The sequence below is a fragment of the Sarcophilus harrisii genome, chromosome 6 (assembly GCF_902635505.1).
Source record: "Sarcophilus harrisii chromosome 6, mSarHar1.11, whole genome shotgun sequence".
In the NCBI taxonomy this organism is placed as follows: Eukaryota; Metazoa; Chordata; class Mammalia; order Dasyuromorphia; family Dasyuridae; genus Sarcophilus; species Sarcophilus harrisii.
The window spans coordinates 106,827,988-106,852,477 of record NC_045431.1 but is presented as its reverse complement, the minus strand read 5'-3'; the positions used below and the strand labels follow the sequence as shown (position 1 = coordinate 106,852,477).

At 35.7% G+C, this 24,490-nt stretch overlaps 1 protein-coding gene and 1 long non-coding RNA gene across 3 annotated transcripts in view; both read left to right on the top strand.

Moving 5' to 3' along the window:
- The window catches only part of GPM6A (glycoprotein M6A), a 483,660-nt gene that overhangs the window by 139,546 nt on the left and 319,624 nt on the right, over positions 1 to 24,490 (top strand). The gene's annotated exons all lie outside the window — the stretch shown is intronic.
- On the top strand, positions 1,088 to 21,357 carry LOC116420008. 2 transcript variants are annotated; one of them, XR_004230340.1, is made up of 4 exons: positions 1,088 to 1,315; positions 18,383 to 18,490; positions 19,023 to 19,098; positions 20,274 to 21,355. It is a non-coding gene; the product is annotated as an uncharacterized LOC116420008 (long non-coding RNA). The 2 variants fall into 2 exon arrangements; XR_004230339.1 differs by having other exon boundaries at positions 19,023 to 21,357.

The window sequence follows — 24,490 nt, the reverse complement described above, 5'->3', positions numbered from 1 at the left end:
AAAAGAACTCCCGGAGATGACTAAAACCATTACATTGAATTCCCAATCGCTATATTTTATGCATTTTGATTTCCTTCACAAAGCTAATTTACAATATTTCGAATCTGATTCTTTTTGTAAACAAAATAACTTTTGTCATTATACTTATTTGTATCTAATTTATATTTTAATATATTTAACATCTACTGGTCATACTGCCATATAGGGGAGGGTGGGGGGGTAAGAGGTGAAAAATTGGAACAAGAGGTTTGGCAATTGTTAATACTGTAAAGTTACCCATGCATATATCCTGTAAATAAAAGGCTATTAAAAAAATAAATGTAAAAAAAAAAAAATTTTCTCTTTCAATTTCTGTCTACAGGCAACTAGGTGCAGAGTCCTGGATCTAGAGTCAGGGAAATCTGCATTCAGATAGGGTCTTGTACCCTAGATGTTTGGAGTCTAGGCAAGTCACTGAACTTCTGTTTGCCTCAGTTTCTTCAGCTGTAAAATGGGGATACTAATAACACCTACCTCTCAGACTTTTTTTTTTCCTTTTGATGGAGTAACATAATATTTGTAAAGCACTAAGCAGAGTATATAATAGATCCATAAATTAATGCTTGTTCCTTTCCCTTCTTTTGGTTTGCAAATTTCAAAATGGGTAATATTTAAATTGGGTTTGAGTCCAGAGACCTAGAGGTTTAGAGAAATCCCTATAGAGGGTGTTAGTTAAGGTGAAAAGCAAGAAGGGAAGGCAAAAATCCAATTTTCCAGAGAGCCTGGGAACAGTCTCTATTGTGGAGGCGTTGGTACACAGACATGCAGACACAGGAGCTGTGTAAGGAGGAGGACAGCTTAGTCAAGGATAGCTCCATGGTTACCGGCTGTAAAAATAATGGGAGAAGAGGAAGCAGATTTGGGTGTGAAAAATCTCTTCTAAGATAGGCTGCCACCTACTTGAATGATAGACAAGGTAAGATCCTTTGGTCTGAACTGGCTTAACTGTCAGCCCAATGGAGATGAGTAATCTTCCTTGTCGGGCTCTTTGCTAACGGTTCCCAAACAGACCTTCGGGTTCTCCCATTGAATCAGGGCTAGCGTTACACAATCAGCAATCAGCCCGAGCAGCCATTCCGCGCCCACCCCGGCGGAGCTTGTCGTCCACAACAGAGGCGCAGTTTTGCCTGAATTTGAACGTTGCCTGCGTCCAGCTGCGGCCACGGATTCAGGCTTTGAATGTGATGCAGTTAAGCACAATGAGAAAGATGACTTAATGGGGCTAGAAAATGTTTACAGTTATTGAAGCTGTTCTGCGTTTTCATCACTCAGAGAGGTCACTGCTGAAGTCTTATTCTTCCTCTTTATCAACTGGTTTCTCAGTCTCGGGATGGGGAAGGTGGGGGGAAGGGAGAGTGGCAAGTTAAATTACCCGACATCAAAGCCCACATTAACTGTTTTTCTGAGAAAGGAATAACAGTCAGTCTTCTTCTCCCCTTGGGGATGTAAAGATAGCTTTCATCTCTTTTCCACCACCTAATATAAATCTCATGCTAGACATGTTCTCAACACCAGTGAGTCTGTGGAATGAATGAATGAATGAATGAAAAAAGTATGCATTAGTCAGGAAGTCAATAAGCATTCATTAATCACTTACTGTATGCTGAGACCTAGTTTAAGTGCTGGGGATACAGAGAAAGGCCAAAGTGTAGTCTCCATCCTCAAGGATGCTCACCTTCTAGTACTAACTAGATAGTACAATAGATGAAACATGGACTCTGGAATTAGGAAAACTTGAGTTCAAATGTGTTCAGATACTAATTAACTGTATGACCCTCAGCAAGTCATTTAATCTTTGTCTCAGTTTATCAGTCATCCAATGGGGATACCACACTGTTTGTTGTGAAGACCAAATGAGAGAATATTTTTGAAATCAGTAAAGTGCTTGGCAAATAGTAGGTGCTATATAAATGCTCTTTCGTTCCCTTCTTTGGATAAATTGGAAATAATCATCAGAGGAAGGACACTAGAATTAAGGGGGAATTCGAAAGGCTTCCCAGAGAAGGTGAAATTTTAGTTGGACTTGAAGGAAGTCAGGGAAGCCAGGAAGAGGAGAGGAGGAGAAACAACATTTCAAAGATGGGGGACAGAGCATCTTTTGGGGGAACAGTAAGGAGGATTGAGTCATTGGGCCAGTGAGTACATGGAGGTGGTGGTAATGTAAGGAATAAGAAAGCTGGAAAGGTGTAGGAGGTGGGATCAGTGGGGGAGGCTCACAGGTTATGAAGGGCTTTGAACACTAGAGAATTATATTTGATATTGGAAGTGATAGGAAGCAACTTGAGATTATTGAGTACAGGAGTGTCATGCTTCTGCTCAACTGCTTATTCTCTCCCACTCAAATTCCCCTCTCCACATCTTTTACAACTGTCTCTTTCTTCACATTGCCACCATCGATTCTTGCCTGGACTGTTACAATAGGCTCCTCGTTAGGCTGCCTGTCTTAAACTTTTCTCCTTCCTCCTCCATTTTCCATAGAGTTGCCAAAAAGATATTTTCTAAAGCACAGGCTGACTATGTCCTTCCACTACCCAATAAACTCCTGTTGACTCTAGGATCAAATATTATTTCATCGTTCACTTCTTTTAAAAATTTTTATTTTTATTCAGATTTTATATTGTTCTTAACTTTGGTACAGTAATAATACATGTAGATATCTATATAATGGGAATAATGATAACACTTAACTTCCAGGGTTGTTGTGAGGACAAAATGAGATAATATTTGAAAACCGTTTTGCAAACCTTAAAGCACAATATAAATGCTTACTATTATTATTGTTGTTGTTACATGTATAATTTATAAATTAGCAAATGTACATATATGGGGAGATATATGTTTAAAAATTTATCATTGATATGGATATGCAATCAAAACAGTTTGGAGAACAGTTTTTTAAAGACCAATGTGGAAATGCATGACTTAGTTCTTATATAGGTTTTAAGATGAGTAAGCCAATTTTCTTGGTTATTTTCTAAGTGCTTCCTAACAGGAGCAGTTTCAGCAATTTTTTGACAGCTGCTGGCTGTCTGCTTAAAAGTGGTAGGGGTGGGGGGGAGCCAAAAAAATTCATTTCTAAAGTAGAGATGTAAAAATGTTCCCTTCCAAGTAGCTTGCTGATCCATTGTTTTTGGTTTGTGTTTTTGTTTTTTTTGTTTATTTTGGGGGAGGGAGAAGCAGAAGGGTAGACTTGTAATTTCATCAGTGTAGATTACTATTTTTTTTTTAATTTTACAATTTTATAATTATTTGGAGCCTGTGAGAGCTTAAATGACTGATTGAGGGTTGACACAGAAAAAATGCATCAGACACAGGGCTCAGACCTCAGATCCAAGTCTTCCTGACTCCACAATCAACTCTCTGTTCACTAGACCTCATTGTCCTGGGCTGACCACATCTAGAGTATTGTGCTCCATTCTGGGCATCACATGTTAGAGAGGACATGAACAAGCTAGAGTTGTCCAGAGAAGGCTGACCAAATGGTGAAAGGATTGTACACTTTGTCACATGAGGCCTAGTTGAAAGACATTCATTTTATCATAGAAAAGTCATCAGACAGCCATGATGCTTGTCTGTGTATTTTGAAAGGTTATCATATATCTGAGAGACCTTTGAATTTATCTAGTCCTATTCTTTTTTTTTTTTTTTTTTTTTTTTAGATTAGGAAATTGAGTTCCAGATAAATAAATTGACCCGCTCAAGATTACACATATAATTAGTAGCAGAGTTGGAATTTGAAACCAGAACCTTCTATTATCTAGTAGAAGGCCTCGAGATCATTTCCTACCCTAGATCTATAATACAAAATTTGTTCTATTTAGCTCACAAAGGCAGAATTAGGGTAAAACTTCAATGGATTGGAATTGGACTTGTTGAAAGAATTCACTGCCTAATGATTAGGGCTGTAACCATTGGAACTACTTCAATACATAGTGGCTACTGCATTCTTGGGTTGGAAGCCAAATGACTTCTGACTGCAGAGAACTTAAAGTAATTTCTGTTTATGCACAGGATGAATTCAAAGTTAAATAAATTCCTTCCAGGTTTTGTGATTCTCTCCTTAAAATGAACCCTATAATTCTAATGCTCAAAGGTGACTGTGATGAGTCCTTATTCTCCAAATGTACTAAGTTAAAACCAGATATAATGCCTTTTCCTTCTTGCCTTCCTTCTCTCACCCTTTCCCTCCTTTTTTCCCTCCCTCCTTCCTCCCTCCTTCCCTTTTTCCCTCCTTCCTTCCTTCCTTCCTTCCTTCCTTCCTTCCTTCCTTCCTTCCTTCCTTCCTTCCTTCCTTCCTTCCTTACGACTCGAGGGCCAGTGCTCTATCCACTGTGCCATCTAGGTGTCTTCTAATGCCCTCTATTTCAGAGTGACTTGTTATTTTTCAGTTCTGTTCAACTCTTCATGATCTCTCTCTCTCTCTTTTTTTTTTTTTGGTTTTCTTGTTAAGGATACTGGTGTGGTTTGCCATTTTCCCCCCAGTTCACAATTCCAGAAGAGGAAACTGAGACAATTTGCCCAGGTCACAATGCTAGTAAGTGTCTAAGGCTGGCTTTGAATTCATGAAGATGAATCTTTCTGATTCCAAGCCCAGGGCTGTATCTATTGTGCCACCTTGATGCCTTTCATAGTGACTACTAGCTACTAAATAGTTTAAAGAGTGACCACTGTTTGAATGTACAAAGACACTTCATTTCTTAATGTAGTTTGAACACTCACTCTTCCTTCATTCTACAAATATGTTTTTAGTAATTCCTATGAACATTCCTTATACAGAGTCCCTTCTTTTCCCCCCTTTTTATTGATTGTTTTCTTTTTTTCTGATTATACATATATATATATATATATTAACTTTTTAAGTGCACATTTTTATGACCCATTTTGGGAGAAAAAACTTAGAAAAGAAGGGAGAAAAAAAGATGAGAGGGAAAAAAAACCAAAAAAAGTGAACATAGCAGGTGTTGATTTATATTCAATCCCCATAGTTCTTTTTTGGAGGCATATGGCATTTTCTATCCAAAGTTTATTGGGATTTCCTTCGATCACTGAACTACTGAGAAAAACCAAGTTGATCACTGCACAATCTTGAAGTTACTCTGTACAATATATTTTCCTGGTTCTGCTTATTTCATTCAGCATCAGTTTGTGTATATCTTTCCAGGCTTTTCTAAAATCATCTTGTTCATCATTTTTAATAGAACAATAATATTCCATTACTTTCATATACCACAACTTATTCAGCCATTCCCCAATTGTTGAGCATCTACTCATTTTCCAATTCTTTGCCACCACACACACACACAAAATACTATAAACATTTTTGCACAAATCAAAGGCCCACTTTTTTAAAGACAGAAGTTCTTCCTGTTTGTTGCTAGGGAGATAGATCTTTGGATACCTCAGTTCTGTGACTTGAAGAATAGTAGTAAGTAAGAGTATGCAGTAGAATAAGGGGCAATATTGAGGAAATGTATGACCTGAAATGGGCCAATTATGTAATACAAACTAAGGCTGTTTATGCTCTGTGCTGCATTGGACTTCAGAAAATTAAAAAGACAGGGCATCTAGGATCAGTAGTCACCTCAGCAGTTAAAGTTTCAGTGGAAGCATTTATACTTTAGAAATCCTCAATAGATACAAATCAGGGTTTAATTTATTTTATGGATTGTCTAATTTAAGAAAGTGTTAATGATGCAGATTAAAATTCCAAGTGTATGTGTGCATACATTTTCCCCTAGAGAGCCCGATTGTTAAACATTTACTAGCAGATCCCTGTCTTGTTACAGAAACATTGCTTTAGCTTACCAGGGTGCAGTAGAAGGCTCAGAGACTGAAGATATCACTGGACCACATGCCGGGTGACTGGTAACTGGAATTTATAAAACATTTTAAGGGTTGCAAAATACTTTATATCCATTGTCTCATTTGATCTTCTCCACACCCCTGGAACAAGACCTAGACTAAGTGGAGCAGGTTTTCATTAGAGACTCTATGGGAGAATCTGAACAAGAAATACACAGGATGAAAGGAAGCAGATCATTTGGCATCTGTACCACAGGAAGGGATACCCATATTTGTGAGATTTCAGTTCCTTTGAGCTATCTAGAGATGAGCTGTCTAGATAGTTCCCTGGGAACTGAGGAAAAGAAAAAGCTCTTCATAGAGTTTACAGTTTAGTAGGGGAAGTAATATGTATGAAGAAAATCATAAAATTAAATGAATAAGATACTATGATAGTTAAGGAGTGAGAGATCACTCCTGGCTTGCTGGGGAAGGTAACATCTGGAGCTTTGAAGGATGTAAAAAATTTCAACGGGGGAGATGATGAGGGAAGGCATTCTAGGGTTAGGGGACAGATCGATCAAAACTTTTGTCTGAGCTTGTCTTATTCTCAGTGAAGGGGAACTTCTTGAACAACACTGGCATATGTTTAAGTTTCCTTTTTTTTTCCATCCTGGGTATATGTCATTCACTGCCTTAAAAAGAAAGCTAGTTTTACATGTATTTTTTCAAAAGCAGCATATTTTAAATTTTATTTGAAAATTAAATCACTTTTGTTTTTCTAAGTTTGAGAAAGAAGAATCTTTTCAGCTTGATGCAGACATTTTGAATGAGATTCCCTTTTTTATTTCTTAATATTTTTTTCTAGCTTGATTACCTGAAATTTCCTGACATGCTAAAGGTATAAGTGATTATTATTAAAATACTCAGAAGTCATAGACCCAGGAAATTTCTCTTGGATCACTTAAGGAAAGAGTTTGTGTTTGTTACAATGTTAAGATTTCTGATTGAGATCTTTGTATATGATTATTTTTTTTTAATAGCTGAAATGTTGAAGAAGGAAACAACTTACTCTCTATCCCCCTTCTCTCCCCTACCCCCTTCTCCCTGACAAGATAGTGAAAAAGATTTACTTTGAAAGAAAACATGACCACTTCCTGGCCTTTGAAACCATAAAGATCTTTGATGTAAAAGCTGCACACAAGGCTATATAAAGTAACCTCATAGGAAAACTGTAACAATGGGGAACAGCTTCTTTTCATTTTCAATGAGACTTTTATTTCTACTTTACAAAGCTTGAAACTCAATCCCAAGGGCCAGCACAAAGAGCATACCAACATTTTTCAGCGCATCTGTTTCCCCTTGAAGAGGGTTCACCAAGAGGATTTCCCTATGGTTATTTTTATGCCACAAAACTATGTAAATCATTATGTGTTCACAATAGGCACAGAGCCTTTGACCAAAGCATTAATCTTAAAATCAACTTTTTAGCCTATGGAGTCTTTGGTGGGATTCTTAGCGCCCTTAGGTCTTTTTCCACCTTTCAGACATGTGACTAAAAAAACAAAAAGGTTTTTCACAAGACCAAGTGCCATTTTGAGGGATGTGGGAGTAGGGCTGTTGATGTTTTATTTTATAGAATTCATCACTAAGTGGCCAGCCTAATTAAGAGGAACGATCCTTTCTCTACTTAGAAAGGCTGGTCCTTGACAAACAGGACCACTATGTTTCCTGGGCCATATCAACATTATAGAACCTGTCAAGACTGATCCTCAGCTGATATGACTGTGGAGAACTCCATCCCATGACAAGGCATTAGAGAAGCACTTTGAGGAAGGTTTTTTTTTTGTATTGTAGCCCAGTGGTGAACAGGTTGTAACACAGAACAAATAATAATATAAGGAACTTAAAAATTTATGACAAAAAAAAAGAGATAGATTGATCACATTGTAGGTATATTATAACCACTGGTCTGACCCACATATATACTTCTAGCACCAAGAAAGCAAGAAAGACAATCTGTATTTTGCCTACATTGATTCCCTGTGCTAAATTATTTAGAGGACATAAACATAAAAAAGAATTGCATAAGATGGGGTAGTCACAATTGAGTTAAAATAGGCACCTGAAATAGAATTAAAACTTAAAAGAAACTTAGAGACCAGCAAATCAATTCTGCCATTTTCCAGAGGAGGAAACTGAGGCTCTTAAAGGTTGTCTTATAGCCAGCAGATATCTGAGGCAACTTTTGAACTTGTTGCATCCAAACCCAGTCATGTTTATTATTCAGGTAAACATTAATTTTGATGGGCTCAAATATTCTTTTAATAAACTAATTTTAATTAATATAATTAATATTTGAATACTGATCTTTTGCTATTCTAAGCTAGATGACAATGTTTTCACCAAGTTATTTGTAGAATTGTACTATGATAATGTCTATTTCAGTTTACATGGGATTATCCTACATCTTCCATGGGTTATATACATGCATATGAATTCCCTGGAAGAAAGGGGTTTCAAATCTGTCATCTGTTTTGGAAACTTCAAAATACTACTACATATATGTTAGTTGTTATAATGATTGTTCCCCATGCTGGCAATTGATGAAGGGAAAAATGAATGCCTACTCACTGAGGGTGTTGTGGGATGGATTCCAGCTTCAAGTATGCCCTGGACTAGGGAACTCTAGGGTCCCTCCTACATCGAAGATGTCATGATCTGAGCCAGTGAATGATACTATTAAAGACATTGGCAGAGATACTGGCAGTACTTACGCTGCCAGAAAAGGCTGAACATTGTAGAACATTGTCCTTATTTGCTTTTAGGAATCAACCCATGCTCAAATTACATTTTTGTCTGTTTTAGAATTCACATAATATTACATTCACAAAGTCTCTCTTGTTTGTATCTTGTCTAATTATAAATGGTTTGTTGGAGTTAGTGGGGAGAGACCAGGAACCTCCTTCTTCAGTTTCCCATGTATGATTCCACCCTCAGAACTTGAGTATCTTTTCTAATTCCAAAAAGAGAGAAGAGCAAGCTTTTATTACCATATAAAAATTAAAGATCTGTATGCCTGATTAAAAAAAATTAAAATAGCTTTTTTTTCCAAAAATATATGTGAAGATAATTTTTAACATTTACCCTTCCAAAATCTTGTGTTGCAAATTTTTTCTACCCCTTTCCTTTCACCCTCTTCCCTAGATGGCAAGTAATCCAATATATGTTAAACATGTGGATAATTTCCACAATTATCATGCTGCACAAGAATAATCAGATGAAAAAAGAAAAAAAAATGAAAAAGAAAACAAAAAGTAAGTAAACAACAACAAAAGAGGTAAAAATACTATGTTGTGATCTACAATCAGTCCCCATGGTTTTTTTTTATTTTTTCTGAATATAGATGGCTCTCTCTATCATGTCTATTGGAATTGGTCTGAATCACCTCATTGTTGAAAAGTCATGTCCATCAGAATTGATCATTACATAATATTGTTGTTGCTATGTACAATGTTGTCTTGGTTCTACTCATTTCACTTAACATCAGTTCATGCAAGTCTCTCCAGACTTTTATGAAATCATCTTGCTGGTCATTTCTTATAGAACAGTAATATTCCATAACATTCATATACCATAACTTATTCAGTCATTCTCCATCTGATGGGCATCCATTCAGTTTCCAGTTCTTTCCCACTACAAAACGGGATGCTGCAAACTTTTTTGCACTGAAGGTCCTTTTTTATGATCTCCTTGGGATAGAGGTTTCCAATAGAAACACGGCTGGATCAAAGGGTGTGCACAGTTTGACAGCCCTTAGGCTATAGTTCCAAATTCCTCTCCACAATAGTTGGAGAAGTTCACAACTTGAACAATTTATTAGTGCCCCAGTTTTCCCACATCCCTTCCAACATTTATCATTATCTTTTCTTGACATCTTATCCAATCTGAAAGGTGTGTAGTGGTACCTCAGAGATGTCTTAATTTGCATTTCTCTGATCAATAGTGAATTAATGCATTTTTTCATATGATTAGAAATAGTTTTAATTTCTTCATCTGAAAATTGTTCATATCCTTTGACCATTTATCAATTGGAAAATGGCTTGTTTTCTTATAAATTTGAGTCAATTCTTTATATATTTTAGAAATGAGACTTTTGGGGCAGCTAGGTGGGTGCAGTGGATAGAGCACCATCCCTGAAGTCAGGAAGATCTAAGTTCAAGTCTAGCCTCAGACACTTAACACTTCCTAACTGTGTGACCCTGGGCAAGTCACTTAACCTTAATTGTCTCAGGGGAAAAAAAGAAAGAAATGAGGCCTTTGTCAGAATCTTTGAATGTAAAAGCATTTTCCCCAGCTTCTTGCTTCCCTTCTAATATTGTTTGCCTTGGTTTTGTTTGTACAAAACCTTTTTAACTTAATACAATCAAAATTATCCATTTTGCATTTCATAATGTACTCTAGTTCTTCTTTGGCCATAAATTCCATTCTTTTCTGTAGATCTGAGAAATAGACTATCCTTTGTTCTTCTAATTTGCTTATAGTATTACTCTTTATGTCTAAGTCATGAACCCATTTCAATCTTATCTTGATATAGGATTTAAGATGTTGGTCAATGCCTAGTTTCTGCCATGCTATTTTCCAATTTTCCCAGAAATTTTTGTCAAATAGTGAGTTCTTATTCCAGAAGCTGGCATCTTTGAGTTTATCAAACACTAGATTACTACAGTCATTGACTATTGTGTCTTGTGTGAACCTAATCTATTCTAGTGATCAACTGCACCATTTCTTAGTGCCAAATGGTTTTGATGACTGCTGCTTTATAATACAGTTTTAGATCTGATACAGCGAGGCTACCTTTATTTGCATTTCCCCCCCATCAATTCCCTTGAAATTCTTGATCTTTTATTCTTCCAGATGAACTTTATTATTATTTTTTCTAGCTCTGTAAAATAATTTCTTGGCAGTTTGTTTCAACACTGAATAAGTGAATCAATTTAGGTGGAATTGTCATTTTATTATATTAGCTCGGCCTACCCATGAGCACTTGATATTTTTCCAATTATTTAGCTCTGACTTTATTTGTGTTGAAGGTGTTTTGTAATTGTGTTCATATAGTTCCTTACTATATAGTCATTTTGCCGTGGCTATAATAGCTTATTATAGAATCCCATAATCATGGCTACATAGTGCTTTAAGATTTACAAAATACTTTATACCCATTATCTTTTTTGATTCTCACAAGAATTCTTTGAGATAAGTGCCCTCTGAGATTTCTTCCAATTTTTCCTGTATGTATCTTCCATGTACATGGTTGTATATTGTCTCCCTATTAAAATATGAGTTCATTGAAGGTAGAAAGTATTTGTGTGTATGTATGTATGTATGTATGTATGTGTGTATGATGTGAAGCTGAAACTCTTCTGGTCATTCATCCTCCCTTCTTTCAATGACCGGAGGCCTTAATCTGATCATCCTCTTTGAGACTGGCTTGATTAGCACATCTTTAGGCAATTTTGGGACCTGGTCAGCCATACCTGGCCCTTTCTTGATCCCACCTGATGTTTTTCAATCCCAGTTTCCTGCCTCCACTCCTTTAAAAAGTTGTGTTCCCTAAAGCAAATTGCTCATTCATGTATGACTCTGCTTTGTCTAATTGTATTTGTTTGAAGCCCTGTGTTATTCATGTAATAAATAGCAAATCTCTGTTATCTGTGAAGGATATCTCCAACATAATTTCTTTATGCCACAAACAAAATATGTTATGCTTTTTAATTTATTTTTTTCATATTAACACTTCAGATACCTTTAATATCACTTCATGTTCCACTTCATATTACATATGTGTTCATACAGGTATTCATATGTGTGTGTGTGTGTGTGTGTGTATGATATATCTATATATCTATCTATCTATCTATATATATATGTTTTTGTAGATCTTTACCATTCTTTGTATTCCCAGTGCTTAGTATGTTTAATTCCTTTGCAATCCTATACATTTTGTTTTATGCATTTTAAACAATATTTTGAGAAGGGATCCATAGACTTTGCCAGGTTGACAAGGGACAGCTTCCCGTATAGATTCACAATTTCCAATTAATCAAGGAAAGTTTATGCAAAGTAGAGGTACTGAGATGAAGTTTGAGGTATTTTGGCAGATGATACCAAGCAAAAAATACAGATGGGAATAAGGGAAAGTGGATGAAGAAGAATAAAAAGAGATTTTCTTGGATGGAGCAAAAGGAATTGGCAAAAGAATAGAAGGAAATAGAAAAGAAATGTAAAACATACCTTTGAGGCCCCAAATGAAGAGCAGATTTGACAATCATTTTCTAAATGATCTTTTCTCTGTGGTCTGTCTCAGCTAAAGAAGAGCTGATCCATTAAAAAAAAAAAGAAGAAGAATTTTGTTTCCTTTCTCTAAAGAGATTGGAGAAAACCTGAACTTTTGAACAAATAGTAGCTTTATTGCTAGAGAGCAGTAAAGGAGCAGTAGGACTGGAGCAGTAAACTTGGTATGGTAGGGAAAAATGTAGATTGAGGAGTCAAGAAAACTCAGTGTGAATCTTGAGTTTACCATTTACTTTCTGAATCACTTTGAAGAAGTCAGTTGATTTCTATAGGCTTGAGTTTCTTCATCTGTCAAATAATGAAGTTAGAATATATGAACATTAGGATCTCTCATAACTTTATGGTTCTATGATGAAGATGCTAGTTTTTATAAGAGGGCATTCTTGTATTACAGAACTTCCTGATCAGAGCATCAAACATCTGGTAAGTATGAGGTGGTGGTTGAGACTTCCAGATACAGATTCAAATACACATTGTTGGATGTAAATAATAAGGTAATAAAAGGTAAATAGGTGAGGAATACAGTGTGCCATAATGAATAGAGAGCTAGCTTCAAAAACCAAGAATAACAACAATAAAGATAGCTAGTATTTATATAGCTCTTTAAGGTTTTCGAAGTGCTTTATAACATCTCATTTCATCCTCACCATAATCCTGATTTATTAGGTGGTTTATTATTTCCATTTTATAGATGTGGAAACTGAGGCAAATTGATTTGCTCAGATTCACAGAACTGGTAAGAGCCAGTCAGATTCCAGCTTTTCCTGTCTAGAGCTCTATCTAAGCCCTTCCTCTGACACATAGTGGTTATGTGACTCTAGAAAAGTCCTTTAATTTTTCAGCATGTCCAAGATGTCCCTAAGATTCTAAATTGTAGAGAAGTATGGAAAATGACTGAGGTTTCTGTCTTATTTAGACCTATTTTATTTCAATTAGTATTATTTAGTTGAGTTTGATTCTATAGGGGTAGTGATTATTACTTTTATATTTGTTTATAAATACAGCGTTAATCTAGTATTTGCTTAACCATAGGAAGCTAACTATTGGCTTGGGAAGTGCTATTGGCTTGGGTTCTGCCTCAGTTTCTTTTATTGTAGATTGTACAGTTTAGGGCTTTACAGAAGATACTGATCTACAATATCAGAAGATATTGATTGATTGGTAATAGTTTTAAACAAGGAGCTTCCTACATGTTGAAATACCAGAGCTGATTAAAAGAATTGGCATAATTTTGGCTTGGGATCATTAATTCTGCCCATACTGATTATAATCACTTGACTTCATGAGGTGATGAAGTAGCAGTGCATTACTTTCCAGTTCTGGTAAAATATACAGTCATCACTTCCTTTAGCCAAAAGAAAGGCAATTCTAATTGAAGTACTACCATTTTTCAATGACTTTTAGCAGAGAAGACCTGATGCTGCAGTTCTGAAATTTGTTTGGCTTCAGTTATGCTAAGATATGCAGGTAACTCATGCAACAGAATTTCCATGGGGAAATTTAAAACAGGAAACTCAGTAGGAATTCTGGGTACTTATGTAGACATAAGTAAGGAGCTTGTCTTTCTCTGAAATATTTCATAAGTCAAGACAATTTTATGCCTATGAAACTATCAGTATTTTGTAATTTAAAAAATAATTGACTACCTGATATGCTGTTGCACAAAAAAGTATTATTGATCAGAGAAGTTTATTAGCAATTGATAAGTTTTATCCAAAATATGAGTTCAGACCAGTACATATTACATACTGAAAATTTCTTTCTGAATGATTTTTTTTCCTAAAAGTTTCTGGGGGAGAATCCTTTCTGTAAATGTTTAATCAATCAATCAATAAATTTTTATCAAGTGCCTGGCCAGGAGTCTTTAACCATGCAAAGAAATATATACAAACAAGTTGTAAGCAAGATAAATAGGAAATAATTAACAGAGGGAAATCAATGGAATTCCTAGGTATTGGGGAAGGCTTCTTGTAAAAGTTTAAATTTTAGTTGGGATTTAAAGAAAGCCAGGCAGGTCAGTAGTCAGATCAGAGGAGGGAGAACATTCCCAACATGGAGGATAACTAGAGAAAATCCCTGGAAATGAGAGGTGGAATGTCTTGTTTATGGAAAAGGAGGTCAGTGTCTCTGGGTCAACGAGTATATGGCAGGGAGAAGGAGACTAGCAAAGTAGAAGGGGATCTAAGTTATGAAGGGCTTTGAATGCCAGATAGAGCATTTATTGCTCCTCCTGGAGGCCATAGGGAGCTACTGGAATTTATCAACTAGTAGGTGACACATTCAGGCTTGAGTTTTAAGAGAATCACTTTGGTGGCTGAATGAAGGATGGTGTGGAGTGGAGAGAGACTTGAGGCAATGGACCCACCAACAGAGTGTTGCAATAGTACTATGATAAGAGCCCACAGTAGGGGTAGTATCAGAGAAGAGAAGGGGGCATGTTTCGACATGTTGCAAAAGTGAAATAATCAGCAGTCCCTGATACCAGCTTGTCTGTAGGAGGGTGAGATATAATGAGTAGTCAAAAATGACTACTAAGGGATAGAGAGAATTGTATTGTGGTTTGGGGAAAGATATGAGTATGTTTAATTTAAAACATCCACTGGATTTCCAATTTGAGGAGACCAGAAGAGAGATTGAGGTAGGAAAGGCAGAATTGTGAATCTATCTGAGTCCAAAAGTTTGTGCTCCAGCCTTTTGTCTGCTTGTCTCTGAATCTCCCTGGCTGAGGCTTCTTGCTTATAAGCTTCACACTGAGTATACACCAATCATTATATCATTAGGAAACTATTATTTGTTGTAGGATTAAATCAATGCTAAACTAGATTTAACCATTGTCTCCTCAATTCCACTTAGTACCTTGTTTCAAGTTCTGACGCATAGCATCTCCTTGTAGGAGTAAATCAATCATACTGAACCATGCTAAATTAGATAACTATTGTCTCTATCAATTCCACTGACTTAGTACCTTATAAGAATCCTTTGTTTCAAGTTCAGAGTTCTGGCCCATAACAGATAAGAACAAAGATGGTGATTAGTGGGAGAGATTCAAAGCTGAGACTTGGGAGGGTTTAATTGGTGAAATCATAAGGAAACTAGGGATTCAGGAGAAGAGGACAATGTAAAGTTAATGTTTACTACTCTTAGCATTTATCAATTAAAAAAAATTGTAGACATCACAGTTCAAACTCATCATTTTATAGATGAAGAAATTGAATTCTAAAGTAGGTGATTGATTTGTTCAAGGTCACCAGATAAGAGATATCAGAATTAGGAGTTGAAGCTAGGTCTTCTGAACAAAGTTCTTGGCCCTAGACCAAGGCTGTTCCTTTTGTGATCCTTTCTGGAATGAATATAGAATTTGACTTTAGAACATTTTGGATCAAATCTGTTATTTTCAAAGTTTTACAAGTAGCATGTGTTATATTCCTAATTAGAAGATAATTGAAGAAATCTGCATGAAAGTCAATTAAAGTTCACAGATTCATGGAAGAAGGACTGGAACATTAAAAAGGGTATCATGTAATTATATGGAGAACATCAATTTAGGTCACTGGCTCCATTCTGCTTCTGTGGTCTGATTTGAATAAAAGACCATGTAATTTGAATGGCTCAGTGCTAGTTTCCAGGGGCTTGATGGATAGTTAAGTTAATTTTCTAATGCTAAAATAAATAACAGCAGACCTAGGAAGGGATCCTCCTTTGCTGAGCCAACCAGCGGTGGGGAAAAGTAATAAAACAGCCGTAATTCAACAAATAACCATTAGATGGCAGTAAAATGGAAAAGCCCAGCAGGTAACATCAGCAAAGCTGATGGAGGAGACAGTCAAGTAAAAGACATCAGCAATTCAGCTGAAGAAGCAGTCATTAGTGTTGGGGGTGGGGGAAGTGGGGGAAGAAGGGGTGGAAGGAACTTTCAAGTAGGACTAGAAAACTTAGCTCTCCCTCCACTAAAAGAAAAATCTCTAAAAATTCTAGCTAAAAATCTCTCCTTCTACAGAAAGCCTTCTCCAACTCCTCTTAATTCCAGTGTCATCTGTTCTTTTAATTACATTTATACTGTATATAGCTTGCTTTGTGTGTGTATATAATATTTACTTATTTACATGTTGTCTCTCTAGAAGGTCCCTTTTGCCTCTTTTTGTATCCTCAGCATTTAGTACAGGCAGTGCCTGGCACATAGTAGGACTTAAATATTGATAGAGTGCCTTCTTCCACTGGTGATGTGGGAATCTGTGGGAAAGCAAACCTTTCTGTGTATGGGAAGAATTTACTTGTTATTTACTTGAGTTTTTATGAGCTGCGGCTTCCAGAAGATACTGATACAAAATGTTTAGCTGTGGTACCACTTTTAATATGCAAGGGGAAGGGTTGGAGTGAACATGAGTCTAGTCTTCTCTTTAGTTCAAGTTGAATGTTGAGATGAAATAAGTCACTTGTGATTTACTGAATTTTAGTTGCAAAATGAGATTTACTTTACTGAAACGTAGCAAGGATATACAATTAGGATGCAGAGACCGGTAATAGCAAACATTTATCAGTCTCCTAGTATATGCCCAATGTCCATTACATCTGGTCAGCATGTGTTCTTCAAAATTCCAACAAGTTAGAAGAGACCTGAGACCATATAGGTGAAACTTTTTGTGCCCTTAGGGAGGCACAGACCTAGAAACTGCTTTGTTGCCTTTTAGAGAAAACTAAAGACTATTTTGGGAAAAAGGGGGACATTCCTATAAGGAGAAAGGATGGTCTTTATGGCCATAGGTATCAGAGTAAGAAGACATAACGGGGCATGCTATGATTGTAAGCATTGTGATAGCAAAAAGAATCTTCAGAAATAATGTTCTTCCCATGAATTTGGATAACATTTAAAGGTAGATTTTACTGATATTTTTGTTTATAAAAATTATAAAACATTATATATTTCACATGCATCAGCACACCAAATTAACATCATATAATGTATTTTCATCCTAGACTTACTCATCAAATTTGTGTAATACAGCCAGAGGCACTATATCTTTCATTTAAAATATATTAGAATCAACATGAATTTGGTCTAAAGAGAGGAAAATTAAATAAGATTTTGAATGATCAATCCATTATATTGAACAAATAATGGCCATATGTCCTTTACTTCTTCTTAAAGAAACCTGTTAAACTATAAATCAGAATTGAAAAAAAAAAAGCATGATAAAGCCAGTCTTTGCAATGCCAGGACTCTCGTCTTTGTAAAACAAAGATTCTTATCTTTGAAAACATAATCCTCTGACTCCTCAGATTGATTGATGTAGGTTTTTACTCTCTATGTGCTACTTCACTGAAAACTTAATTTAGTGTTCCAGTTCCCTTAGGGCATTATGCAATGAAATGTAATAGAAAAAAAAGTCATTATAACTAAATTGACCACATGCCTGATCAATTCTGCTATTCCAAACAAGAAACATTCAAAACTTGGTGAAGTATAACTACCTTTCATTACTTCACTTTATTCTAACCTTGAGTGGTTTCATGAATCCATGATCTCATCAATGTGATCAATTACCTCCTTCTTTGGATCAGATCCCATTTTATCAGTGTCTGGGTGATTCTTATTCATGGTTTTCTATACCATTTCCATACAAGAACCTCCAGACTCAATGCTTTAGACCCCTATCTCTGACTTCTTTTCATACCCTTACATAATCTATGAAGAAACCTCATATGTTATGCTCTAGTAAATATGGGCTTATTCTTATTTCTTCTGGTGACTCTTAAACTCAAGGAAAGCAGCTGTTTCTTTATTTTCGACAACTACATCTTAGTTCCCTCACAGGAATGTTTTCAAAAGAAGTCTGATTTTGAACAAATTGTTTGAGCTTTTAATTTCAAAAGTATATTACTGAGGCAACTCATGCCCTTCCATGGACTTCTGAGTTTTCTACTAGAATTTTAAATAGGGTTGTTTCCAAAGTTTGTCTGGTAGAACTCATTGTGGAAACCAAATGATTTTAACAATTGGTAATAGCATATCATGGCAGGTCATACCATCCCAGAAATAATCTCTCCCTCCCTCCTCCTCCTTTTTCTTTTTCTTTTCTCTTCTCTCCTTCATCTCCCTTTTTTCCCTTCTATCTCTGACTGTCAGTTTGTCTGTTTGTCTTTGTCACTTGGGTAATGCTTAAAACGCGAATAGACTTAAAAATAACTGATGATTCTTTTTTTTTTCCAGAGAGGGATGTAAGAGATGAAAATTTTCAGTGTCTCCATCCTATTAACAGTACTTCTAATTAAAAAAGAATAAGGAAAAGCAAATGTGATGCTTCCAAGATGACTTTGAGTAAGTTACTAATGAGTCCTTGGGCCTCTCCTCCTGATATGAAAAGTGAAATTCCTGATTTTGCAGAATTGGTGTCCTCTGAGATCTATTCCAGAACTATGATCTAATGGGCTATATTAGGGGTCCTCAAACTACGGCCCGTGGGCCAGATGCGGCAGCTGATGACGATTATCCCCCTCACCCAGGGCTATGAAGTTTTTTTATTTAAAGGCCCACAAAGCAAAGTTTTTGTTTTTACTATAGTCCGACCCTCCAACAGTCTGAGGGACAGTGAACTGGCCCCCTATTTTAAAAGTTTGAGGACCCCTGAATTTTCATTTTAACTCATTTCTAGAGATTCCTGAATTATGATTTGAGTTTCAGTTTCCAAATTTGGGAAGAACATACAATCAGTCATTATCTGCCTTGGTTTCCTTGTTAAGAACTGGGGGCATGGAAACATTAATTTTCATATTTGTTGAATTATATTATTGAATATAAGGCAGTATGCTATTTCTCTCCTCCCCCCTTAGTCATAAAGTATTGTCTTCAGTCTTTTTAGGCAACTAATGATGGATATAGGGAACAAATATTGCATCTCTCATAGAGGATAACAGAAGTCAAAAAAGGTAAAACTTTGGTAAATCTCCAGAAGAGACTGAGGGGGAAATTGTCTTTGCTTGTAGGTAATTCGTTTGGTTTCTTTGTTGCCAAAGGAGGTTTGAGATAAAATCTATGTCCCTTAATGACCCTCTCAAATTTTGGGGGGGATGGAGATTAGGAGGAGGATGGTCCTTTAAACTTTTAGGGCCCAATGGTCTCATTAAGACCCTCTTAACATATCTTTATGTGAGATCTTAAAGATTTGGCTTTTTGGAATACTATATAAGGATCATATTCCTGGAAAACATATCTGAGAACTGTCTGAGAGGATGCTTGGGAAAAAAAAAAACAGCTTGGGTTAGTGGATGGGTCAGATTGGATATCCATGGTAAAAAACTTTAAAGGGCTATATTATAGAAAAAAGATTAGATTTTTCTTATGGTCCAATAAGAAACAAGAGGAGAAGTTACAAAGCGACAGACTTGGACTTGATAGAAGAGAAAATGTCTTACTGTCCTATCCTGAATTCTGGGTGATTATTATTATTACACAGGAATTTTATTTCAGATATAGGTTGGACAAGATGACTTTTGATATTCTTCCAACTCTAAGATCTGATTTGAATTGCCACTAGATAAGAAATATCTCTTTTTATTAAAGACTTAACAGCATGCTTCTTTCTAGTGATAAGGCTAGATGATGGGGGAATTAAAGACTATAACACCTTTAAAGCAATTTAATATCTTATTGATAAAATAAAAGTTCATAATTTACATAAATCAGTCAATAAATAGAAATAATAAAATAGCACATCAATTTCTTGTTTGTAGAGATCTATGACTGAGGGCCATCCTCAAAGTTGCCACTCCCATTTCTAGTGGACCATGTGGGATTTTTGAAGCTTAATTGCAACTATGTGTAACTCAAAACTGAGAAGGACAACCTCTTATTGGGTTCAGTGATAGATGTGCTGATTTCTAAGGGGAGGTACAAAAGGGAGTCACTTTCCTCTCATCTCTCTTCTAACTGTGACTCTTCTGTATCACAGGTAGGATACTCTAGAAACCCATAAAGGGAGATGAGAGAATGGGTAGCATATTTATTCCCCACTCTGGATACCAACCAAGATGAACTCAACTTGGTGTGTTTCTTCCTGGGTTCCTGGCTGTCTTTTCTGCTTGATATTTTCTTTCCTGAGTAGGTGACTGAAGATGACTTTTGAGGTGGAAATGTTGAGGATTTTGTGAATCGGGAGGTTTGAAAGCCCTGAATCCAGCAGCACAAATGGCTGTTGGCACAGATGTAGCCAGAGAAGACAGTCAAGTTTGGAAGAGGATTAAGTTTGAAGCAAACCTACAGTGCCAAGCTGACATAAAATGCAGAATGCCTAATGACCAACTTCACAGATTGTGTTATGTTGTGATGATAACTATGATCTTCCTAGAAGTTATAATTATACCAGGTATTGAATCTCATTCTGTTAATGTGTATTTGTGAGATTTCTTTTTCTGTTTAGCATTTCCTTTGTGTAGAGGAATAAACTATTTACCCCATACTAGATTCATATTATATAATAAATACCTTCTTTTTTATTCTTTAAACTTCTCAAAAGAACCCCAGATAGGAGCCCTAGGTAGAATATTTTTCAAGATCCCATTGTGGGGATGGAGAGAAAGCTGAAACAGAGCTTAACTGTTCTTATTATGCAGATCATTCTGGACTGAACCATGGTCACAAGTTTAATTTGCTCACTGAGGAACAGGAAAGGGTCCGAGACACATGGCCAAAGCTCCTTGTGGACTCAGCAAAGGTTCTACCATACTGTTCAACAATCTCTTTGATTTCTCCCCAAATGTAAAGATAACCTATGACCAAATGTATTTCTATTGGTTCAAAGACTCTTTCAAGCTTTTTGCTCAGCATTGTTCCCTTGGCTCCCAATTGTGTGACTCAGTGTCAGCTACAATCAGGAAAAATGCTAGCCTCATTTTTCATTTACTTATGTACTTATTTTGATCGAAATGAATTGTTTTTATTGATTGGAAGTTGCAGGCTTGTTCCTATCCCTATTATTCTATGAACCTAAGTCTAAATTGAAACTGTTGACTTAAGTTTAAAGTAGGCACATTCTCTTTTCTTCTTGTGTGGTTCTCTTGTTCACTGAAGAAGTTGGCAGGAGCCAGATAAATGAACTCAACTCACTTGTGTCCACTTTGTTGTTTTCCCTGATGGTTTTTTTCCTCCCCCCACCTCTTTTCTACTCCCTCTCTTGTTTTTTTTTTTAATCTCCCTACACTGGATGTTAGAGCTCACTTTTTTCCCCAAATGAGGGGAGGAAGGTAATAGCAGGCTCTGTTTCCCGCTCAGGCAAAGTTTTATGCCTGAAAGTCTTATTGACAGAAATTGGTTCACTAAGTTTTTTTCTTACATCCACTCAGAACTATTTATTTTGTACAGTAAACAATAATTTTCTCTACTGTGCTTCATAGTAGTGGCAGTTGGTGGTACAGTGGTATACCAGGGTCAGGAAGAATTGAGTTCAATTCCAATCTCAGATACTTCCTAGCTGTGTGAACCTAGCAAGTCATTTAACTTCCATCTACCTCAGTTTTTTCAATTGTAAATTTGGATAATTTCACCTACTTCACAGAGTGGTTTGAGGAAAAATTGAGGTGATGTTTGTAAAGTACTTTGCAAACCTAAAGGTATGTAAACATGCTAGCTAGTAGTAGTAGTAATTAATTCATAGGGGTTTTGTAAAAATTATTGTAGAAATTTTTCTATATTTTCTTGGAGTTATAGGAAGATCTGATTCATTATCTGAATGCTATTTTAATTCCTACAAGTAATATCTATAGGAACTTATTTTGTACATTTATTATGTGTGGTTTGCACTCATGTATTTGAAGGTCTTGTCATTCGGAGTTAATCTTTAGATAGGAACTAATTAACCTAATTAGTTAGTAAGCTGTTTTTATAGTAGGAATAATAGTGATAGTCATAACCATAATAGTAGTAATAGCTAATATTTATATGGAACTCTAAAGTCTCCAAATCACCTTACAAAGATCACCTCATTTTATCTTTACAACAACCTTGAGAGGTACATGCTATTATTATTATTTGACCAGTGAGGAAACTGAGGTAGAGTTAAATGACTTGCCCAGGGTCACATTTATATTTGCCCCACATGATTTAAGTGTTAGATATGATTAACATACTTATTTTATGGACTTTTTTCTTTTGCTTCAACTTTAAGAAAATAAAATATGAACAAAATTGGCACTTAAACTTCAAATTCTAAAAGTTTATGTTGAAATACTCATAGGAAAGTGTTGCCTTCTTGGAGAGAATGGATTTTCCTTAATGGAAAAGGGGGAATTGTGAAAATAATATGATGAAAAAGGAATCATCATGTGAAATAAATGCCAAAAGTTTAAAAATGAAAAAAAAATTCAAAGAAATATCAAAGAAGGCTTAAATATACTTGAATCCTTCAAAGCTCTATGATTTTGTGGGCATGAGATGCTTTCTCTGCTTGTTCATATTTAGATCTTTATTTGAGTATGACTTAATTGAGGGTCTTTGAAAGTTGGTTGAAAATTTTATTGCCTTGCAGCTACTCTAGGGATGGGCTCTTCTGAACTTGGCTAAGCCAGTTTTTGGATGAGAACCATATAGTACATCAGCAATCTCATATTCAAAATCTTTTTAATTTCTCAATGCTAGTCTAAGATTGTATTCTCCTAATATTGTCATTGTCATCACCACCCTTGCACCATGAAGCATCTCAAATATAGTATGGGTTCTAAACAACATTGAATATAAACGATAATATAATAGGTAGTTCTCTAGTTTAATCATTTGCTTAATCAAGTAAATGATAAAATATTAATTACCAGTAATTATAAATGATTACTGTATAACTGCCATTTTATGGATCTAGCTGCCAAAATCATATTTCTTAAGTGCAGATCTTACCATATGACCCCATATTTAATCAATTCTGTTAGCTTCCTATTGATTCAAGGGTAAAATATAAACTATCCTCTTAGGGTTTTCAAGCCCTTCACAAATTGGCCCCAGACAAACTGGCCTTCTCTCTCTACTTCTCCTATTTTCATGCATTTGCACTGATTATCTCCCTTGTGCGAAATGTAATCCTTCTTTACTTCTTCCTCATCAAGGTCCTCTCTTCCCTCAAAATGTAACTCCAGCACTGATTTTTACATGAAGTCTTTGTTGATCCACTTTCTACTGCTTTCTTTGTTGTTTATTTAACTACTTTTTACTGATTTGACAAAGGTACTTATACATCTATATTTTTTCATCTGTTAAGTTCATTCATTCAGTATATATTTATGCATATGTTGTCTATTAAGACACAATACAATCTCCTTGAGTAAGACTATTATTTAATTCTTTGTATTTCTATCCCCAGAATCCAGTACAATTCTTAGTATATGGTAGCTGCGTAATAAATGCAATTAGACGGTTTAAATCCATCTACTTTTTAATTCATTTCCCCCATCAACCCTAGTAAGAAATAGAAATTCTTTCCCTAACATTTTGATTTTTCATATAGAAGAAGTGACTAGTAACAGTTATATGAGAGTAGTTTTAGAAGAGCAGCCTAGGAGTTGATTCAGAATTGATTCAAATCCTGCTTCCAACATACTAGTTATATGACAAGGGTTAAGTCATTTAACCTCTCAGTGACCCGGGTAACTTCCTAAAATAAAAGCTGCTAATTTTCTTTGCTAGAGGGAGTAGGAAGTCTCTGCTCTTAGATTTCTCTATTCTGATGAAATCACAGATCTGGGTCATAAAAAATGGTGAATCATGGTTTTCTTGCTGCTTTAATATTGACAAAGGCATTACTTTTCAACTAAAAAATATAGACAACTGTTTGTCAAGAGAAAACTACATGTTTCACAAATAATTTACAGTAAGAAAAAAACCACTTTTGTTCATATATTGTGATTTGCTGATGCTCACTTGTCGTATATTTATTATGTGAGCCTAATTGATTTCTAAAACAGTATTATGTGGTAAATATAATTTATGGAAAATATGATGAACCCGAGGGTGGGGAAGGGCATTTATAGCTCCTTAAAGAGCTAAAGGAAATGAAAGAACCAGAATAAATCCGGGAATGAATGTATCTTATTAATAAACTGTTAACTAAAACAAACCTGAAATTATAGGGAAGAGAAATAGTACTTGTCCTGTATAAGGGCATGGAGCTGATACAGCAACATAATAATATTTATGAATTCTGTAGAGAATAGGACTTTAAAATCCAATTACCCAACAATAAAGTAGGGAGAAGAATTAGCATTTATAAAGCACCTACTACATGCCAGGGATCCTGTAAAACAATATAAATATCATCTCATTTGAGTTTTACAACAAATA